This window comes from Callospermophilus lateralis, chromosome 10, assembly GCF_048772815.1.
Source record: "Callospermophilus lateralis isolate mCalLat2 chromosome 10, mCalLat2.hap1, whole genome shotgun sequence".
Taxonomy (NCBI): domain Eukaryota; kingdom Metazoa; phylum Chordata; class Mammalia; order Rodentia; family Sciuridae; genus Callospermophilus; species Callospermophilus lateralis.
The window spans coordinates 105,082,537-105,098,951 of record NC_135314.1 but is presented as its reverse complement, the minus strand read 5'-3'; the positions used below and the strand labels follow the sequence as shown (position 1 = coordinate 105,098,951).

Sequence of the window (16,415 nt, the reverse complement as noted above, 5' to 3'; positions counted from 1 at the left end):
CACCTCCTGGTGCAGGAGAGCAGAGGCTCTGCTCCACCCTTACTCCCATGGCCGGATGCCCACCTCACCAAAGGCCCAAAGCCATGAGGCCAAGTGGCTCCGGACTGAAACCCGGAAACCATGAGCAGAACAAACCTTTCCTTCCTTAAGTTGGTTTTTTGTCACAGCAATGAAGAATTAGCACACCCATGATTCAGGGATTTGCATCCATGGGCGTTTTTGGGAAACAGGTATCCTTATAAATATCCAGTGGCTTATTGGGCTTTATTTTAGACCGTTTGAGTCACACAATGATCAACTGGCCTTAGAAACTTATTTTAACTTTTTAAGTCTGGAGTACAAAAGAAGACTTTAAAACTAATCCCTAACTTTAAGAGAGGTAAAGAATCTGAGAATTGCAAAGTTCAAACCACAATCTTTTATTGTACATTTTATTTAGTGATTGTTGCTAAAAATGAATTAATAACACCTAGTCACAAATCAAAGGACAAATGCTAACTCCAGTGTGCCTCTCAATATATGACATACCACTCAAACAGAGTCATTTTTAAGCTTGAGATTGGTACGGTGCTTTGCCACCACTTATCCCACCTTCTTTTATATTATTGGCCATATTAAAGTAGAAAAGCATATGATAATCTCAATAAATGTAAGAAAAGCATTGAAAAATATCAATTTTTTAAAAGAATCTGCTCATTAAAATACTTACCTTGATAATGTACATCTCCTTAAAGATTTCAACCATCTTGAATCTCTAATAAAATTATATAGATTCACTCCAAACTTTTTAAAAAATGTACCTTTTCCTTTCTTTCTAGTCTCAGCTATAACTGTAAATAAATATTATAAAAATGAAAAGAAAAAAAAGAAAAGAACTGAAACTTCTCTAATTTGCTGTATTAGGAGATTAGGACCTGCAACCCCCCACTCTTCCCAGCCCTCTCTCTAAACATCTCCACCAACAGCATACTTTCTACTGACTAGTTTTTAAGGGTGTCACCTTACCATCTTGGAATAACAGGTTTTGGAGAGCATCCTAATGCCACCTGTGTTTGAGTGCTCACAGTGTGTCGGGCACTGTGCAAACACTTCACATGTATGAACTCATTTCCTCCTTACGACAGCCTGTGGTCAAGTCCAGTAGGTGTTGTGGGTAGAAGTGTGCCCCCCCCAATAGGTATGTTGGAATCCTAACCCCCAGAACCTCAGAATGTCACCTTGTCTGCAGAGACAGCCTCTCTAGGGGTAATCAAGTTACAATAAGGTCATCAAGGTGGCCCTAATAGCTAGTGTCCTTAGAAAGAGAGGAAATCTGGACACAGAAACAGACTTACTCAGGGAGAAGATACCACCTACAAGCCCGGGAGAGAGACCTGGGCAGCTGCTTCCTCACAGCCCCCAGGAGGGACTACCTTGCCTGCACCTCCACTCAGACTTCAGCCTCCAGACAGTAGGTTTCTGGGGCGTAAGTCACAACACTCTTGCACACTTATTTAATAATATTAATTTATGGTTTCTCCCATTAACCCGTGAGGAACTTGAGGTCTGGGAGGCTTAAATGCAAACGAACCTGAGCAGTTTGGCTCCAGTGTCTGCTCTCCTACCTGGCCAAGGTGTCTGACCTCCCTCAGGTCCACTGCTATAGACACTGCTGGGCTCGCACCTTCCCGTCAGGTGGTGCAAGGTCAAGGTATGATGGACCATTGACTGAGGTGTATAGAACAGAACAATAAAGTGAGAACTGGACCCCGATTGACTGGCTGAGCCTCTTGGTGGGCATTTGGGAGCAGGGCCTCACACCCAGCATGGGTCCTGTGAGAAGGACACTACTCTGATCTCTGAGAGTCCATGCCTGAGAAGGGGAACGTGCTCTCCATGCCCCTTCAGTGAGAAGAGAGCCCCTGGGGTGAGCGAGGAAGAGGCACAGACCTCTGTGGAAAAGACCTCGTGGAGGAGGCAGCCTTTGCGTTGGGGTTTGATAAGTGGAAACATTAGTGGGTGAGAACACAGAGCTTTAGGAGGGGTTTGCTTTGGTGGATGCAGACACATGTGGACGTTAGCAGCTCTGATGTGAGAACACAGGGTGGAGGTGCTTGGTGATGCTGCTTCCATCCAATGACGGACAGCCATGGACGGCAGGTGCTCCTCACCCCTTGGCGCTGTCCAGAGGCCTTGGGCTTGAGCTAGACAAGCCGCATGGCCCACTGGAAAATCTAGGGAGCCTTAATCACTTCCAAGGGTAACTGAATCCGCTTGGTTGGCTCTGGGACCTGTGGGGGAGACTGGTGGAAGTCTCAGGGCCAGGGTCACACAGAAGGTGAGGTGGCATACTGTCTTTCCTGGGACAGGTCTGGATCAAAAGATCAATTGTTTGATCTCCACAGTATTGACAGGTGCTGAAAACCAACAGTTTTCTTATAATATTCAGAATTTCTGTCTCATCTTAAAAAAAAGAAAGAAAAAGAAAGAAAGAAAGAAGAAAAGAAAGAAAGAAAGAAAGCCAAAAGACTTGGTACTACTGGGCAGCGTTCCTACAGAGTCAGCCACGTTGCTTCTTACCAGGACCCAAACCCACAGTCCATATGATTTAGCCATCTCTTTTCCAGGTGGTGACCCAAGGACCCTGACTTCTCTTCCGACTCTGCTATTAATTCCATGGCTCCTAAATTCTCCCTGGTGTCTTCTGTACTTCAGTTGGTGGCTTCTAAGTTCTTCCTAGTGTCTTCTGTACTTCAGTTGGTGAAATGGGAGGGTGCAACTGGGTGAGGACCTCAGGAACCAGGCCTGGATAGCGTTCCTCCCTGCACACACCTTTCTCTGTCAGATGGACTGGGCCCACAGCCCTGCCCGTTGGAAGGAAAGCTGGGAACTGTGGTCTGGAAGGAAGGAAAGGAAACCGTTGTTACTCAGATCTGGAGTGAGGCCTACTTAAAAAGGGTGGGCCATGGTAGTGCTTAAGATAACAGAACCTTAAAAGATATTCTACTGCCCGTGTAACTAAGAAGAACAACTGAAAAACAGACAAACAAAAAGAACTTTAAAAGAGATCAAAATACAGTGGCTTAAATGAAGAAAGAGTTTATTTTTCTCTTCCATAAAAGTCCAAGTGGAGGGGGATCCTAGAATGCAGGGCAGTTCTAATGCTGAGGCCACTCAGGAACCTAGGCTGCTGGCCCTGGTCCCTGGGACTGAAGATGATGGGTCACCATCGCCACCGTGGGAAGAAGGAGGGAGGAACTGGGGGGCGTGACCTCATAGTTGATCCCACCCCTTCCTTCTACTCCCACTCCATTAGCCGGAATACAGCCCTTCAGCCCACAAAGCCCCGGGGAAGCCTGAGAACAGCGCCCTTTCTCTGGGCAGCCATGTGTCCAGCTGTAACTTGGAAGGTCAGTCACTGGGAGGACGGTAGGAGGGACAGTTATCAGCAGCCCACAGCCACTTACTATTTGTGTAGCTCTGGAAAAGTACGACTGCCTCTGTGCCCTGGTGTGTCTACTGCCTTCCTGTGTGTGTTAGGGTGTTAGTGTACAGTGACAGAAAGCCTACCCAAGGCAGATTAGGATAAAGAAAGAAATAGGAGCTCAGTTTCCTGGGGTAGCAAGAGTTCTGTGGGTAGGTTCCCACCAGCCTGGTGAACTTCAGTTGACTGTGGTTCTGGCTCTTCCCTCGTGGTCCTGTTAACTGGAACCATCACGTCCAAATTCAGGAAAGAAGGGCTGGGGGTGTGGCTCAGTGGTCGAGTGCTCGCCTAGCACACGCAAGGCCCTGGGCTCAGTCCCCAGCACCAGGAACAATAACAACAAACCCAAATGCAGGAAGAGAGGAAGGAGGAAGAGGAACGGTGTGTATCTTTCACCTTATCAGGAAGAGCAAACACCTGCCCAAGCCCCCAGGCTTTCAATGATGAAGACCTGTTATCCCAAGAGTTGTGTGGTCATCTGACCTCAGATTCCCTGCCTGTCGTTGGGATCTGTTCCGTGGGGGTTGTGAGGATCCTTAGCATGCCTGGGACACCACCTGACCCGACACTCGCCCCACAAAGGGCAGGGATTCTTATTCAAGGCAGGAGAGGTTGGACCGGTGTGTGTTGGAATCTGGGCTCCAAAGCTATGTGGCTTCGGTTGCTTTCCCTCTTTGAGCTTGTTTCCTCATCTTTTGAGACATAACCTCTTTACAGGGCTGTTGTGAGGAGCAGGTGGACCTATGCGCACCAAGCACCTGGCTCAGGAAGCTGTTCTTTCAGAGTTTGAGCAGGAGCCACCCTGAACTTACTTGGGGAGAGATGTGGAGATGCTGGGTCCATGTTGCTGAGCCGGTGTTTCTGAGCTCGGCCGTGAGGGCTGGGGCTATGATCTGTGAGGCGTAGGGAAAACAGCCATCCGCAGGCGGGTAGGAAGGCCAAGCCTGGTAAGGCCGGCAAAGGGAGCTTCCCCTAGGAGCAGCTCACCTTCTTAATCAGCTCTGGACAGAAACAGCTGCCAGAGTTTGAACAGCTGCCCCCGGGGGAGGGAAGGGTGGACAGAGATGTTTCTCAGCTGCACAGCAGTGCTGAGTCTGATGGCCTGGAGGTGTCAGCAGACTCTGACACCCCGTCAGCGCTGCCCTAACCGCCAGTTCTCAGGGCAGTGGAGGACCCAGGTGGGCTGCGTGGCTGTGGTGGGGTACGAGACGTGTCCGGTGGCATCGGGTTGCCTGTAAAGTGTTTATTTCCTGGGAGCAACTATAGGAACCCTAACTCCCACAGTTCCTGGGGGCTTATTGGGGAAGGAGAGGCGGAGGAGGTAAAAGATCAAGAAGCTCAGTGTTCACTGCACGCAGTCTGCTTCCTGTCTCTCTCTCTCTCCTTTCCTTCTCTCCTTCCTCTCTTTCCTTCTTGGGCAATAGCTTTATTGAGATAGGTGCTGCAGTCTGGCTGGGCACAATTCAGGAGCCACTTGTCAAAAGAAACTAACTTTATTTTTAGAACCACACACGCCAAACAAAACAGCTCCTCAGGAAAAACCCTCAGAGCCCAACTGCCACCACTGGCTTCCCACAAGCAGTCTGAAAGTTTGCTGGGGCCCCTTCGGCTGTGGCTCTCAACAGATAGGATTTATGGACTATAAAATTTACACCTAGAAGTGCACAGTTCAGTAGTATTCTCAGAGTTGTGACCATCACACCATCTAATTCCAGAACATTTTCATCACCCCCAAAGAAAGCCTGGATCCATTACCAGCTCCCCACATTCTGCCTTCCTGCAGCCTCTGGAAGCCACTAATCTATTTTCTGTCTCTCTGGATTGGCCTGTTCTGACAGGTCCTACTGATGAAATCCTGTAGAACAGGGTCTTTTATGACTGGCTTCTTTCACTTAGCGGTTTTTCAAGGTCTGCCATTCCACAACATAGCAATACTCATGATTTTTTTATGGAATAACATAATTTCCCCTGGCATGGGTATACCATGCCGTATTTATTGGCTCCCCAGTGGCTGGACACTTGGGCTCTGCCTGGCGGTTTTGATGAATGACACTGCTGGGAACACTGGGGTCTCAGCCGCCGTGGGCAGGTTTTCCTTCTGTTGCGTACTTGCTGAGCAGTACAGTCATTCTGTTTTGCCGTTGACAAACTGGCACATGGTTTTCCACAGTGGCCCTGCTGTTCTGCCCGTCCTCTCCAGTCCCCTTCTTATTGCCTTTTTGTCCTGGGTGGTGTGCGGGGACCTTGCCTTATGTGTTTTGCTTTGCATTTCCTAATGACTAATGATGCTGAGCACCCCAACTTTTCTTCAGAGCTAGCCGAGGGGCTCTTTTCATTGGAAACACTGTGAAGATCACAAACTTTGTGGGGATATGAGGGGGAAAGTGCCCTGCCACGTCCCAGATGGCTGTGGGGGAGAGACAGAGCTTGTGTTTGTTGTTTAGAGAAGGACTGAGAAGAGTTGGGAAGGGGTTTCCGAAGCCTCTGACCAAGCTGGTCTTCCAGTCGGTGTTGCAGAGACTTTTCCACCTCTCCCTGGGGGTAGGGGGGTGGGGGGGATTCCCGCTGTCATCAAGGCTGTGCAGCAAGGTGGTCTGTTAATGTGGCCAGCGCTCCATGTGTTAAGCTGCTCTACAGCACTGTCCAGCAAAGGTCTGTGAAGGTCAGAGGTCTATCAGGTGCCATCGCACGCCTTGGGCACTGGGACCTGCCTGCAGAGCTCTGGTTCCAGCCACCTGCTCGGTGCCCCCTCTCTCTGCTCGGGGATGTCATTAAAAACCCCATATTGCTGAAACTAAGTGAGCCCAGAGTTTCATGCCTTCTCCATGGAACTGGATGGAACTGCTTCATTCTCCTTGTACCTGGACACCAAGGTCATAAAGAGGCTGCCCCAAGCCCCAGGGAATGGGAGGAAACGAGCTATTCACCTTGTGTGCACTGCTTTTTTTTTTTTTTTTTTAAAGCACCAAATTCGCCTCCATCTCCTCCCTAACAATTCCCACGTGTTCTCCCCACAACCACAAATCAAGGTAGTGGATCTGGGACCTGATGAAATCTTGCCTCAAGTGCTTGTGACAAGGAATCTTCTCCAGGCTGCTTTAGGGAACCAGGGAGGGAGAAAACCTCCCGCTCTGCTGTGCAGCAAAGATGGGAAAGTGGGAATGCCTCCCGGGCTCCCCAGCTTCCAGGGGGAGGAGGCCCAGGAAGAAGCCACTCTGAAGAACGTCCTTTGAAGTGGGAGGCCTGTGTTCCCTGGAAGGGACTGCTTTAAGCAGCCTTCTTAGGACTCCTGGTGCTGGTCAGCGGAGCGGGTGGGAGGGTGGAGGTTGGTTTGCAAGAGGAACGCCAATTGTCTGGTGCTCAGAGGAGCAGGTCACCCTTCGAAATTCCTGGAAATTTACTTCCTCAGAGAAAATTGCTAAGTGGGATCTGGTTTTCAGGTATTCTGAAAATTCCAGATTCTGGACAACTTTCCTAGGTTGTGTGGACACCACTGATGTACTTATCAAAAGTAATGACGGGTAACATGTGCGTGTCACATGCAGTGTCTGATTTGAATGAGTTTCCAGCCAGGAAAAACAGGCATTGTGCTCTGTGGGGAAGGGGTGACTCTTTCTCCTGCTTACTGGGTGGAGGACAAGGAGGAAAGTTGGAAGGGGATTTGGTGGGAGGAGATTCTTAAATGTCACAGATGGACAGGGATCTGTGCACACGCTGCAATTCACAGTCCAGGGATTCCCCAGTGTACCCTGGTGTGATCTGAGATCACATTCACTTGTGGTGAAGAAAAGAGGACAGAAAAAGTGTTCCTTCCAGAGGGTTCTTGGGTGGATGGGAGGTCAGGTAGAGAAAGAAAGGACAGTAGTATCGCAAGAACATATCTGTGTTCTTAATTTATTTTTCTCTTCTGTGGTGTTGGGGCTTGAACCCAGGGCCTCATGCATGGTAGGCAAGGGCTCCACCACGAGCCACATCCTCAGCCCATATCTGTGTTCTGATGACTGGTATTCTGATACAGAAATGGACCTCAAACCAGCACCAATGCCTTAAATTTTTCTAGAATCAAGTATTCATTTTCCATCTAAAATTTTTTAAAATCTTATTTTTTCCAAACGTGTATCCCAAACACCAACAGTTGACTACTAACTTTTCTCCCAAGGGGCAAACAGATGGAAGGGGTGGTATAAGAGGCAGCTGAGGAAATTGGAACCAGTTTGCAATGAGTCCCAAGATCAGAGTTCTTGATTACCACTCTATATAACTAGACCTTTTGGATTTTTAGAAACATGTGGATAATTTAGCATACAAAGGTTTTTAATTCATCAAACTCCCCTTGTTCACTTGCTGGAGGGACTCCATAGTCTCACTAAAGTTAATGAGATCTTAGACTGAAAATTGCAGTGTGTTTAACATATTTGTAGCACTTAGCAGAACCCTGTGGGAGGTTAGAATGCTGTGACTATACTGATTATTGAAAAGCAAAGCTATTTACATGCCAAAGTAGATATGAAAGCATTCCTCTTCATGAATAAGAAAATAAATACACAATATTCTCAAAGAGGTTGTATAATCACGTGGTAAAGGATTGTTTTGGTAAGTGTGGAGACATTAATGACCATGTTATTATCTTCTATTGAAATCCAAACCATTTTATTTTGCAAGTGAGATTTGGATTGTTACACAAATTTATGTAATTGCCAATATATACTTAAACATCAAAAAAGTTCTGTGAAATTGCTTGTATGTGTCCATCGGAAATATAGTCAGTGATCATAGCTTCAAAACCCAAATAAGGATGTGCCACCCACCAAAGTCTGCCATTCACAGTGCATGAACTGCTGGAGTGACTACTGTGGGCTGAGTACTCTCTGGGTATATGGTGATCTGCTAGAGAATCACACCAAGAGATCATACAGAATATCTAAAATGTCAGCTGCCTCAGAAAATCTGGATTGAAAGCTGCAATCATAAGCCACAATCAGTTGGATACTACTGTTTCTGAATTTAATAGGGAATTTTCTTCATATGCTAATAATGTCAGTATTTGCACACAGGCTTCTACACAGGGCATAGAAGGCACAGGGCACAGGGCACAGGTCACAGGTTGTGGTTTATGGGCCTTCGTCATGTTAAGTCCCCGAAGCCTGCAATTTAGAAGTGGCTTACATTCCAGGAGTTTGTTTACAAGTTACTTGTTAAGTGGTTGGTTTCCAAAGCCAATCAGCAAAAAGTCTACTTAGCCTATAAAGAGGCTGAAACAAAGCACTGGTCTTATAATTAAAACTAAACACAGGTTACGTGACATTGGTGAGGTTGAGGGCATTCAGCGTCCCCCTGGGGGTCACAGGAGCACATCCTCCTAGCAGCAGTGTGGATTTGTGAGTGGGGACATTTCCCTAATTCCAAGGGAATTCCAAGGGGGGTGCCCTTGTGGAGGCAGGAGCAGGTCCAGGCGTTGCGTGGCCTGAAGAGCACATTGCTCAGGGCCTCTTTAAGAGGAAGAAGTCACAGTCTGGATATGGAGTTTGGACACGGGACCTTGGAAGGGGCCTGTGCAGAGTGGGACGCCTAAACCTGAAGCTTTGTTAGCATTCCATGAAATCCCTCTCTGCAGCCATGACAGGGTCAGGCCAGGGGCCATGACTGATGACCAGGAGCTTCCACAGAGGAAAGGAAGACACGCAGGGGGCAGCTGAAGGACTGGGGCGGGGCAGACAGTGGGACAGAGACAGAGCCAATGGGATGTTCCACAGTTGGGTGCTGTTTCTGTGTCACCCTGTCCCTTAACAGTTGAGGTAAGGGCATGTTGCTGCGGGGAGAGGGCTTTTGGGTTGGAAGGCAGGGCATATCTAGGAAAGCATTAGGATCAGGAGAGGATGGGTGGGACTGGTCCAAAGTGAAGGGTCAGGCTGGGGACAGATTCTACTGCTGACGTGGGTGAACTGCAGGGTTCCATCTTGTGGCAAGGAGGGGGTGAAGGACGAAGCCTGCGGCAGGAAAGAGGCCACGGAAGAAGGGAGGCTGGTTCTCACCTGCTGCAGATGGGGAAAGACGTCCTGGTGCAGGAGCGGCAAGAAGGGGCGGGTCCTGTGGGGTCCAAAAGGGCAGTAGAATAGGGGCCACGCCTCAGTCCGAAGCCACAAGTGAGACACAGCCTGTAATTATGAAGAATGATAACACTTGAGCCAGGCCAGAGCATGACCTGGATACATATCAACTGAGAAAACCCAATAATTTCCAACGAATTAAAACAATCTGTAGGCAGACCCACAGGAACCTATCATTGGGGTGGTTAAACTTCAGTGAGCACCCTGTGGTGACAAGAGGTAGACCGAGATCATGAAATAAAGGTCACTAGCTCTGTGCGGCGTAATTGTCCTTAGGAACAAGAGAAAGGGCTCTGGATTTCTTAACATGTGAGCAGCTTGAAACAAAGCCAGCAGCTGGAGTGGCGAGTCTGCGCTCGAAACCCCACATTCCCCCCTGAGGTGCAGACCCTTCACCACTGTTCCTGTCGAAGAGGGAGTCAGGGGGTAAACCTCCTCCAACAGCCCACCTGTGGCCTCACGTGGGCCCAGGCCAGCATCTCCAGGAGTCGGCCAGAGGGATTTCCACGTAATGCTCTGTGCGTTCTGTTCTGAAGGCAGTGCAATGCTGTGAGGCCAAGCCTTTGCAAAACACAGTGTCCTTTAAAAAGCCGTCTATAGCACTGGGAGATGCCGAAAATAGTGCTCCTGGAATACAGGGCTGGATACAAGACACGATCCTACAGCTGTGTGTCCACTGCTCCATGGTCTGGACCTAAGACAGTGTTATACGGAGGAGCTCTGAGAGTCTAATCCCGGGCTAGGGTGTTCCAAATCAGGACCCAGAGTGTGGGGTGTATCCATCTGACGCTCAGGTCAGAAAAACAGAACACAGTCCAGGATTTTCTGATGGAGGTGATTGGTGTGGAGACGACTTGCTTACCTATGAAATGGAGGAGCTGAGAAGCCAAACAGAGGTTAGAGAGGAATTCCAGAGCCAGGCACCAACAGGAGCATCTGCCAAAGTGGACAGGAGGACCAACAAGGGGCATGTGGCTCAGAATCATGGCCATCCAGTGGGAACGAAGCCCTAGCACAGACTTCCCAGTGGGAGCGAGGAGACCACAGGGGGGACCTAACAGGTGCTGGGAAAAACAAGGGGCACAGACAGAACCACACCCTCCTTTCCTCTTCCCACCCCTCACTCCAGTGCCCTGCCTCCCCTTGGCCACACCTAGCAGGAGACCAGAGGCCACAGCATCCTAGAAAACATGGTTCTCTAGCAGAATACTGGCTGCCTGGGAGGGTTCACTGCAGGGGACTGTGCATGACCAAAAGTTTGAACTTTGTAAAATGCAAAATGTCACCCAATCACCTTGGAACCGACAGCCCCTATGTGATCAACCTGTATTATTTCTATAAGCTGATTAGAAAGTATTACTGCATCATCACTGAAATTCCTGAACTTCACTTTCATGATTTTTTGGATAAAAACGTTTGGTGAGGTCTGAGGTTGTGGCTCAGCAATAGAGCGCTCGCCTAGCACGTGCGAGGCCCTGGCTGGGTTCAATCCTCAGCACCACATAAAAATAAAATGAAGATGTTAAAAAAAAAAAGTGTGGTGAATAGGTGACACTGGCACACAAAACAGAGTCCGGAGGTTATGAGAGGGTAGTGTTAGCCTCTGCTCACCTCCCCACCTGACCACTCGACATATCTCGGTATTCGTGTCTATTTCCTCATCTTAGTGATATTAACCCTTTTCTCTCTTCTCAGAAGTCACACGATTCCCTATCACAGATGGTAGCACTATACGCTCTTCCTTTGACCTCAACTTAGAACCAATTGGGACTGGCCAGTGTAATGCCAGAGAGAGCTCCTCTGTGGAAATAAAATGGGTGTGCCCACTGGGTCAGACGTGGGCCCAGGTGAGAAGGGCTGTAAATCATAGGCTTGGAGACACCCAGCGATCAGCCAGTCATGCAAAGAATTCTCCAGGGCAGTAACTCAGCGGGAAACTTGTCAGCTCTGCTGGAATGATTCAGGGGTTGGGAATGACTCACTGGGACTGGGGTTAAGTAATCTTGGCTTAATCATATCACTTGGAGCAAAGGTAAGTTGAAGGTTTAATTCCTGACTGCTCAGTATCTCGTCTGGACCTGGGCAGAGTAATTATCAGTCTAATCATAGTGTCCAGGCCAGAAAAGCTGCCCAGATGCAGTGTATGGAGCACCAAGATAATGTCCCCGGGATTAAAGAGCTTGTGTATACACACGTGTCCCTGTACACGCACATGCACAAATACATACATGTATTCATACACATGTACCCATATATCCACATGTTCATACAGGGAAGAATAACATAACAGTTTCTCAAATCTCTGGAGCAAACTTTATAAACTTAGAAATGATAGCAGAAATTATGAAAATAGAAGTGAACTGATTATAAGAACATATTCTGCACATAATAACACAAGATCACAAGAAATACAACACACTGGGAAAATGCTTTTAATGAGGACAGGTTAACAGAGCAATGTGCTGTGGCTTGGGCCTGTGATTCCAGTGATCTGGGAGGCCGAGGCAGGAGGGTCACAAGTTCTGAGCTGGGTGGTGGGGGTGTCAGCACCAGAGTGCTTGCCTAGAACGTGCAAGGCCCTATGTTCAGTCCCCAGAGCTGCAACAACAGCAGAAGAACAGATGAACTTTTGACAAATATTACAGCTGAAGGGATGACGCCTTGATCGTTCAGCAGTCTCAGGAGTCCACCGAGTGTGCTGAGCCTACAAGCTCATGGATTCCATGCTGTGAACGTGTCTGGGCCGCGGCTTCTTCATCTGTAAGGTGGTGATGGTCAGAATACTTTCTTCATCTGTAAGGTGGTGATGGTCAGAATTTTCCGAGGTTAGTGTGATATGAATGTCACACACGAGTAATGCTCAGCACTTGGTACACTGAGGGTGAACGATGGGATCACACACTAATGTCATTATTGTTTAAAAATCGTGAGATTAAATAAATGGAAAAGCACCTGAACAACTCACTGCAATTAACAAGTTAACATGAGGGAAATATTCACATTTATAATTTATACATATTGTTCTACTTCTGCCCAAATAGTTGAAGAAATCAGAACTCAGTGCTAATCAGGATGGAGTAGAACTGACGCACTCCTTGTGGCAATAAGATCAGAGCTATCCTTTTGGAAAGAAAATCTGCACTGGGTTTTAAAAGCCACGAAATGTTTAGATTCTTATTTGATAATTTTCCTATTTAAACTTTTACTTAAAGAGACAACATCTAATGATATGATACGTTATGCAGTAATTTTTTCTACGCTATTTGTGAAAACTGTATAAAATCCAAAGCAGCCACATTAGTATAAAATAGTTGATTACATTTTGGAGAAAAAAGGAATGTATTTACATCAACACCATTTGACAATTACTAGCAGCAAAATGGCAACTCATATACTATGGTTATGAGTCCACATTACACTATAAACCATATAGCAACATTCTTGTTATATAATTTTGTATGTTTTCTCTATATTTAGACCCTTATTAAAGGTCTGGAAGGTAATACATAAAAATGAAAATACTTTTGTTTGGTGAATTACAAACAAAATTACAAATTCAATTACAAATAATGATTAATTTTTTTTTAGTTCTTGAAAATTCTTTTTAATTGTTCTCAACATACAAAAGTCATGTATGCTTATTGTTGGATTTTTTCCCCCCAGAGATTGAACCCAGGGGCACTTAATTACTGAACCACATCCCCAGCCTTTTAAAAATTTTGAATTTATAGACAGGGTCTCGCTGAGTTGCTTAGGGCCTTGCTAAGTTGCTGAGGCTGGCTTTGAACTTGTGATCCTCCTGCCCCAGCCTCCCAGGCTGCTGGTTTACAGGTGTGAGTCACTGTGCCTGGCTTGCTTTTTTTTTTTTTTTTTTTAAGTAGACATTGCAAAGTCACCTAGAGCAGAAAGTAAAAGCCCTCAGTCATTCCTTGGCTCTATTTTCTACCCTCCCTCTCTATTCCTACCAAACTGTTCCCTCTGGGAAGCGATGCCTCAGGAATATGTCTTCCTGATGCCACCCAGGCATCCTGTGCTGTCTGCACAGGTACACTTGCGCAGGTTGCATGCTCGCACAGGTCGCACGCCCGCGCAGGTTGCACATGCACGTTTTTCTTGCATCACTGGGATTTCTGCTATTCTGCAGCTTGTTCTTTTTGCTTTTATTGATGTATTGTCTTTTATTTATTTATTATTATTAGTTGTTCAAGACAATACAATGATCTTGACATATCATACATTTGATTCAAATAGGGTATGAATTGTCATTTTTCCACGGGTACAGATTGCAGGATCACATTGGTTATACATCCATGTGTATACATACAGCAATCCTAGTGTCAGTTGTATTCTGCTGCCCTCCCTATCCCCCCCTCCCCTCCCCTCCCATCTCTATTGTCCACCCATACTACTGTGACACTTATCTCTCTCTCTTTTTTTTCCCTTCCCTTCCCCCTCACACCATTGTATATGTAGAATCATCTTACTATTTTTAACAAGCAGCTTCGAGGTATCACGTAATACAGGCATAACTACGTCCACCCTATCTGGGGACGTTTTTTTGCATGGCTTCCGATCCTTCTGAGGTTGGAAGTGTGTTGCACTCCTGCATTCTTCATGAGCATGTGTGAGGGTCTCCTTAGGACAGAGTTCTAAAATGGAACTGCTGGGTCAAAGATTTACACATTTAAATTTCTGATAGTTACTTTCACATCATATCCTAAAAAGATTTAACGATTTTTATCTGCATGAAAATTATTTTAAAGAGAGTAGTCAAAAGCAAGACTTGTGAGACTGACAGCCATAAGCGGAGGTGCCACCCCAAGTGATTTCCTCCCAGAGGGGGGGCATTTAACTCTGTGTCACTCTTCCACACACCCTCCTGACTCCATCCCCCTCTCCTCTCTAAATTCAACACTACTTGGGATGATCATCTGTCAGAATACCATTTCTGGGCATGCAGGCTGGTTTGAGCATACTAAAGGTCAGTAACTTCCTGAATTGTTGCATCTTGCCTTCTGTTCCTGGGCAGCTGGGCTGGCTGCTGGGGATGCCCACTAAGGGGGCTCGTGTGCCCTGACATTTGTTCTGTGCACTCCCCAGCCCTGTGCTTGGACGCTGGCACCTGGAGAGAACAGCTCTTTCTCGAAGCTCTATAGAGATGCCAGTGGGTCTCAGCTGAGCCTTCATAATGAAAAACTGTGATCATGCATAATTGAAAATTTTCTATTAAACAGATTGTTCAGCCCTCAATGGGGCTTGTCATAGTAAGAGAATGATGAAATTCTATATTTACAATCAGCCCCAAGAGGTAAAGTTTAAGTACAGTTCAACCATTGTTAGGCATTTGGTTTAGTGAAATAAGTCTGGTGAGCCAAGGAACCCAATTATCCACTAGATAAAGAATATAACTGAAAACATAGGACAACTTGATAATTTGCTTATTATTTATAGATTTTGGAGTTAATACGTATGTATTTATTGCCAAATATTGAAATAAAACAGAGCTGGGATTCATCTAGGTATAATTATTACATGAATGGATATGGTTCTATTATAAGTATTTTTGCCAAGTCCTAATTGAGATATTTTCAAGCACATATAGTTATTGCTGTATAATAAATATTAAACAAGACATTTCATCTCATCTGTAATAGGGCACACTTAATAACAATTTCAACTGTGAGTCATCCAAGTTGTGGGTTATCTTCTAATTTAAGGAGACATTTCCAGTACATCTCATAGTGTCTAAACAAGAATCTACACGGTGTGCCAAAAAGAGCAGTCAACAGTGAACAATTAGTATAGAAATTCTGGAGCATCGAGTTGAGGCCTGGTGTGCATACACTGGGCAGGGATCTCACAACACGCTTGACATGGTTTAGTCTCTCGGACCTAAGTAACAATGAGAGATATTTAGATTAGAGCTAAAGGAAAGGAAGAAGCAAGGAAGGAAGGAAGGAAGGATGGAAGGGAGGGAGGAAAGAAGGAAGGAGGGGGAAGAGCATCCGTGCTAAAAGAAGGCATTACCTCGGGGTTCTAGGAGAATGGGAACATCTTTTTGGGGATATCTTTATGAACAAGACTCCTGAATTCATGAAAGCAGGCATTGTTTTTTATTTTTGTTGATGGCAAAGAAGTAAGTTTTGGAGGAGAGAGGGAGACCCAGTCTTTATTAGGGATTCTAAAATTTCACTAAATAATTCTTAATGCTAACAGTTGGCAGGCTTATTCTTGGTGGGCTTTAGTAAAGATAGCTGTCAGCATTTGTTTTTCCTAGTGCTCTGGATTGAGTCCAGGGCCTCGTGGGTGGAAGTACTTGCTCTACCACTAGGTTACACCCCCCAGCCCAAGGACAGAATCAGTATTTAAAAGGGAGAAATTTTTTTTTATGATTTTAAAATGTGTTCTTTTTAGTTATAGAAGACAATAGAATCTGTTTAATATATTTATTCAGACATGGAATATATCTTATTCTAACTAGGATAAGGAGAATTATTTTTAATTTGCTTCTTTGTGTGTTTGGTCCACTAAGCGGGATGGTAAGGGTGGGATGAGCATGGACCACAGCCCTCAGGGTCCCAAGGCAGCTCTGATAGCGTCAGGTCTGTGAGGATCCTGTCCTAGGCTTGCGGGGAGTCTGGATCTTGTTTTAGGTGGCTTTTCCGTTGCTGCTATCAAAAGAACTGACAAGAGCAATTAGAGGAGGCAAAGTTAATTTGGGGCTCATGGTTTCTGAGGTCTCAGTCCAGCTGGTTCCATTCCTCAGGGCTCCAGGTGAGGCCGAATATCATGGTAGAAGGATGTGGAGGAGAGCACTGGGAACATGGCACAGGGAGGCAGAGAGA

General features: G+C 46.3%; 1 long non-coding RNA gene across 5 annotated transcripts in view; it reads right to left on the bottom strand.

Moving 5' to 3' along the window:
* Positions 1-417: 417 nt before the first annotated feature.
* LOC143408650 (uncharacterized) overlaps positions 418-16,415 on the bottom strand; it is a 40,090-nt gene continuing 24,092 nt past the window's right edge. For all 5 annotated transcript variants that reach the window (XR_013092513.2, XR_013092512.2, XR_013092510.2 and 2 more), the window contains 2 exons: positions 9,496-9,618; positions 418-2,876 (listed from right to left, as the gene is read on the bottom strand). This is a non-coding gene — a long non-coding RNA (uncharacterized LOC143408650). The remainder of the gene's footprint in view (positions 2,877-9,495; positions 9,619-16,415) is intronic.